Below are 6,635 nucleotides of genomic sequence, written 5' to 3'. Positions count from 1 at the left end.
TGGACAGATGTAGGTTAAACTCCGTGTGCACCCACAGCATGGGTGGCTCCCTGGAACCCACCGGTAGTACATAAAAATATCCCATTGCATTGCCCATCACAGCTGAGGTAATGTCGTGGTTAATGCAGGTGGGCTTCGGCCCACACTGCATGCCCCAGTCAGACTGGGGTTCTTTACAAGTGGACAGATGTAGTAACAACTCCCTGTGGACCCACAGCATGGGTGGGTGCCAGGAAGCCACCGGCGGTACATAAAAATATCCCATTGCATTGCCCATCACAGCTGAGGTAATGTCGTGCTTAATACAGGTGGGCTTCGGCCCACACTGCATGCCCCAGTCTGACTAGGGTTCTTTACAAGTGGACAGATGTAGGTTAAACTCCGTGTGCACCTACAGCATGGGTGGCTCCCTGGAACCCACCGGTAGTACATAAAAATATCCCATTGCATTGCCCAACACAGCTGAGGTAGTAATGTCGTGCTTAATGCAGGTGGGCTTCGGCCCACACTGCATGCCCCAGTCAGACTGGTAATATGTACCTTAACAGTAACCTTGTTGGTGGTAATGTGGTGGTGACTGCGGACCTGGTAGCGCGGTTTTATGTAGTTGGTTTTCGGAATGTGGCCAGGATTAAGTGGGCCGTGGCGGGGAGATGGTGGTGGTGCTCTCTTGTTGTGTCGTTAAAGGTGAAATTCTTGAACTGCCACCAGACGGACCAATGCAAAGGTATTTGCCAAGAATGTTTTCATTGTTGGAGGAGGAGGGGGATGTTTTGGAGGCACTATGTGTCCTGTACACGTGTCCGTGGTTATATGCACCTGAACAGTAACAGCGTTGGTGGGAAATGGCCTCGCCGCCATCATGTCTTTGTGAAGCCTCTGTTTCCACACCCCAGTGACATACCATTAGCAGCGGTATAGGCAGAGCCCAGAATTATTAACATTTCAGCGGTAGCATTAGGGACAGGCCCCACTAACATATTTCTAGCAGCAGTATAGGGGGAGCGCAGTCTTAGTTCCATTTCAGTAATAGTAGCACTCAAGACAGGCCCCAGTAACATTCCCATTGCAGCAGTTTAGGGAGATAACAGTCTCTTTCACATTTCAGTAGCTGCAGTATAGACAAGGCCCCAGTTACATTTATGTAGCTAAAGTGTAGGCCAACCCCACACACCTTTCTGTACCATGAGTGCAGGCGAAGAACATAGAAATTACTATGATTACACTGTAGGTGAGGGCCCAAAAAAATTGGTGTACCAACAGTACTAATGTACCTCAGAAAAAATTGGCCATGCCCAACCAAGATGGCAGGTGAAACCCATTAATCGCTTTGGTTAATGTGGCTTAAGTGGTAACTAGGCCTGGAGGCAGCCCAGTTTAACGAAAAATTGGTTCAAGTTAAAGTTTCAACGCTTTTAAGAGCATTGAAACGTATAAAAATTGTTTAGAAAAATTATATGAGTGAGCCTTGTGGCCCTAAGAAAAATTGCCCGTTCGGCGTGATTACGTGAGGTTTCAGGAGGAGGAGCAGGAGGAGGAGGAGGAATATTATACACAGATTGATGAAGCAGAAATGTCCCCGTTTTGGATGGTGAGAGAGAACGATGCTTCCATCCGCGGGTGCAGCCTACGTATTGCTTAGGTATCGCTGCTGTCCGCTGGTGGAGAAGAGAAGTCTGGTGAAATCCAGGCTTTGTTCATCTTGATGAGTGTAAGCCTGTCGGCACTGTCGGTTGACAGGTGGGTACGCTTATCCGTGATGATTCCCCCAGCCACACTAAACACATTCTCTGACAAGACGCTAGCCGCAGGACAAGCAAGCACCTCCAGGGCATACAGCGCGAGTTCAGGCCACGTGTCCAGCTTCAACACCCAGTAGTTGTAGGGGGCAGAGGCGTCACCGAGGACGGTCGTGCGATCGGCTACATACTCCCTCACCATCCTTTTACAGTGCTCCCGCCAACTCAGCCTTGACTGGGGACCGGTGACACAGTCTTGCTGGGGAGCCATAAAGCTGTCAAAGGTCTTAGAGAGTGTTCACCTGCCTGCGCTGTACATGCTGCCTGATCTCTGCGCCTCCCCTGCTACCTGGGCCGCGGAAATGCGCCTTCGGCCACTAGCGCTGTCGGATGGGAAGTTTACCATCAGTTTGTCCACCAGCGCCCTGTGGTATAGCATCATTCTCGAACCCCTTTCCTCTTCGGGAATGAGAGTGCAAAGGCTCTCCTTATACCGTGGATCGAGCAGTGTGTACACCCAGTAATCCGTAGTGGCCAGAATGCGTGTAACGCGAGGGTCACGAGAAAGGCATCCTAACATGAAGTCAGCCATGTGTGCCAGGGTACCTGTACGCAACACATGGCTGTCCTCACTCGGAAGATCACTTTCAGGATCCTCCTCCTCCTCCTCCTCCTCCTCCTCTGGCCATACACGCTGAAAGGATGACAGGCAAGCTGCATCTGTACCCTCAGCGGTGGGCCAAGCTGTCTCTTCCCCCTCCTCCTCATGCTCCTCCCCCTCCTCCTCCTCCTCCTCCTCTGGCCATACACGCTGAAAGGATGACAGGCAAGCAGCATCTGTCCCCTCAGCAGTGGGCCAAGCTGTCTCTTCCCCCTCCTCTTCATGCTCCTCCCCCTCCTCCTCAACGCGCTGAGATATAGACATGAGGTTGCTCTGACTATCCAGCGATATACTGTCTTCCCCCGCCTCTGTTTCTGATTCCAAAGCGTCTGCCTTTATGCTTTGCAGGGAACTTCTCAAGAGGTATAGCAGAGGAATGGTGACGCTAATGATTGCAGCATCCCCGCTCACCATCTGGTTAGACTCCTCAAATTTTCCAAGGACCTGGCAGATGGCTGCCAACCAGGCCCACTCTTCTGTAAATAATTGAGGAGGCTGACTCCCACTGCGCCGCGCAAGTTGGAGTTGGTATTCCACTATAGCTCTACGCTGCTCATAGAGTCTGGCCAACATGTGGAGCGTAGAGTTCCACTGTGTGGGCACGTCGCACAGCAGTCGGTGCACTGGCAGATTAAACCGATGTTGCAGGGTCCGCAGGGTGGTAGCGTGCGTGTGGGATTTGCGGAAATGTGCGCAGAGCTGGCGCACCTTTCCGAGCAGGTATGACAAGTGGGGGTAGCTTTTCAGAAAGCGCTGAACCACCAAATTAAAGACATGGGCCAGGCATGGCACGTGCGTGAGGCTGCCAAGCTGCAGAGCCGCCACCAGGTTACGGCCGTTGTCACACACGACCATGCCCGGTTGGAGGCTCAGCGGCGCAAGCCAGCGGTCGGTCTGCTCTGTCAGACCCTGCAGCAGTTCGTGGGCCGTGTGCCTCTTATCTCCTAAGCTGAGTAGTTTCAGCATGGCCTGCTGACGCTTGGCCACCGCTGTGCTGCCACGCCGCGTGACACCGACTGCTGGCGACGTGCTGCTGCTGCTGACACATCTTGATTGCGAGACAGAGGTTGCGTAGGAGGAGGAGGAGGGTGGTTTAGTGGAGGAAGCATACACCCCCGCAGATACCACCACCGAGCTGGGGCACGCAATTCTGGGGGTGGGTAGGACGTGAGCGGTCCCAGGCTCTGACTCTGTCCCAGCCTCCAGTAAATTCACCTAATGTGCCGTCAGGGAGATATAGTGGCCCTGCCCGCCTGTGCTTGTCCACGTGTCTGTTGTTAAGTGGATCTTGGCAGTAACTGCGTTGGTGAGGGCGCGTACAATGTTGCGGGAGACGTGGTCGTGCAGGCCTGGGACGGCACATCGGGAAAAGTAGTGGCGACTGGGAACCGAGTAGCGTGGGGCCGCCGCCGCCATCATGCTTTTGAAAGCCTCCGTTTCCACAAGCCTATACGGCAGCATCTCTAGGCTGATCAATTTTGCAATGTGCACGTTTAACGCTTGAGCGTGCGGGTGCGTGGCGTCGTACTTGCGCTTGCGCTCAAACTGTGGCGCTAGCGACGTCTGGACGCTACGCTGAGAGACATTGCTGGATGGGGCCGAGGACAGCGGAGGTGAGGGTGTGGGTGCAGGCCAGGAGACGGTACTGCCTGTGTCCTCAGAGGGGGGTTGGATCTCAGTGGCAGGTTGGGGCACAGGGGGAGAGGCAGTGGTGCAAACCGGAGGCGGTGAACGGGCATCGTCCCACCTTGTGGGGTGCTTGGCCATCATATGCCTGCGCATGCTGTTGGTGGTGCCTCCCCAGCTGATCTTGGCGCGACAAAGGTTGCACACCACTGTTCGTCGGTCGTCAGGCGTCTCTGTGAAAAACTGCCACACCGTAGAGCACCTTGACCTCTGCAGGGTGGCATGGCGCGAGGGGGCGCTTTGGGAACCAGTTGGTGGATTATTCGGTCTGGCCCTGCCTCTACCCCTGGCCACCGCACTGGCTCGGCCTGTGCCCACACCCTGACTTGGGCCTCCGCGTCCTCGCCCGCGTCCACGTCCTATAGGCCTACTCCTACCCCTCAGCATGGTGTATTACCAGTGATTTGATTTCCCAGCCAGGAAATAAATTGGCGCAAGCCTGCAGGCCAAATAGAATTTTTTCCCTTTTTTTTTAAAGGAAAGGCCCACTGCGTATATTCAATCAATAATAAATGTGTTGTGGCCCTGCAGTGTGTCACAGAACTGCAGTCTTGCACTGTTATTAACTGCAGCAGAGCGGTGATTTCCCAGCCAGGAAATAAATTGGCGCAAGCCTGCAGGCCAAATAGAATTTTTATCCCTTCTTTTTTAAAGGAAAGGCCCACTGCCTATATTCAATCAATAATAAATGTGTTGTGGCCCTGCAGTGTGTCACAGAACTGCAGTCTTGCACTGTTATTAACTGCAGCAGAGCGGTGATTTCCCAGCCAGGAAATAAATTGGCGCAAGCCTGCAGGCCAAATAGAATTTTTTCCCTTTTTTTTTAAGGAAAGGCCCACTGACTATATTCAATCAATAATGTGTTGTGGCCCTGCTGTGTGTCACAGAACTGCAGTGCTATTAACTGCAGCAGAGCGGTGATTTCCCAGCCAGGAAATAAATTGGCGCAAGCCTGCTTTTAAACTTAGCTGGCTGCGTATGATTTTTTTTACCTTCTCCAACCTGCACACACGTACCTAGAACGCTGAGGACTGTCAGAGGCAGGCCAAATAGAATTTTTTTGCCCTTTTTTTTTAAAAGGAAAGGCCCACTGACTATATTCAATCAATAATGTGTTGTGGCCCTGCTGTGTGTCACAGAACTGCAGTGCTATTAACTGCAGCAGAGCGGTGATTTCCCAGCCAGGAAATAAATTGGCGCAAGCCTGCTGTTAAACTTAGCTGGCTGCGTATGATTTTTTTTACCTTCTCCAACCAGCACACACGTACCCAGAACGCTGAGGACTGTCAGAGGCAGGCCAAATAGAATTTTTTGGCCCTTTTTTTTTAAAAGGAAAGGCCCACTGACTATATTCAATCAATAATGTGTTGTGGCCCTGCTGTGTGTCACAGAACTGCAGTGTTATTAACTACAGCAGAGCGGTGATTTCCCAGCCAGGAAATAAATTGGCGCAAGCCTGCTGTTAAACTTAGCTGGCTGTGTATGATTTTTTTTACCTTCTCCAACCAGCACACACGTACCCAGAACGCTGAGGACTGTCAGAGGCAGGCCAAATAGAATTTTTTGGCCCTTTTTTTTAAAAGGAAAGGCCCACTGACTATATTCAATCAATTAATAAATGTGTTGTGTGGCCCTGCTGTGTGTCACAGAACTGCAGTGTTATTAACTGCAGCAGAGTGGTGATTTCCCAGCCAGGAAATAAATTGGCGCAAGCCTGCAGGCCAAATAGAATTTTTGCCCTTTTTTTTTTAAAGGAAAGGCCCACTGCGTATATTCAATCAATAAAATATGTCTTCTGGCCCTGCCTACACAATTCTGTCCCTGGAGTATTACTGCAGGGCGCAATGCTCTGCACGGCCGATTTGGAAAAAAAAAAAAGTGCAACACTGCTAACAGCAGCCTCCACAGTACTGCACACTGTTAGATGTGGCCCTAAGAAGGACCATTGGGGTTCTTGAAGCCTACACTAACTCCTAACACTCTCCCTGCCTAACCACCACTTCTGTCCCTGTAGTATTACTGCAGGGAGCAATGCTCTGCACGGCCGATTTGAAAAAAAAAAAAAATGTGCAACAATGCTAACAGCAGCCTCCACACTACTGCACACTGTTAGATGTGGCCCTAAGAAGGACCGTTGGGGTTCTTGAAGCCTACACTAACTCCTAACGCTCTCCCTACAGCAGCTCCAACACTATAGCACTGTCCCTCAGCTATCTCACAAGGCATCTGAGGCGAGCCGCGGGAGGGGCCGACTTTTATACTCGGGTGACATCTGATCTCCCCAGCCACTCACAGCAGGGGGGTGGTATAGGGCTGGAACATCACAGGGGAAGTTGTAATGCCTTCCCTGTCTTTCAATTGGCCAGAAAAGCGCGCTAACGTCTCAGAGAGGAAAGTGAAAGTAACCCGAACATCGCGTGGTGCTCGTTACGAGTAACGAGCATCCCGAACACCCTAATATTCGCCCGAGCATCAAGCTCGGACGAGTACGTTCGCTCATCTCTACTTACTACCTACCTAAGATTCACAAAGCTGACCTCTGCCCCCCC

The sequence above is a fragment of the Eleutherodactylus coqui genome, chromosome 4 (assembly GCF_035609145.1).
Source record: "Eleutherodactylus coqui strain aEleCoq1 chromosome 4, aEleCoq1.hap1, whole genome shotgun sequence".
NCBI classification, from domain to species: Eukaryota; Metazoa; Chordata; class Amphibia; order Anura; family Eleutherodactylidae; genus Eleutherodactylus; species Eleutherodactylus coqui.
This window is presented reverse-complemented; position numbering follows the sequence as displayed.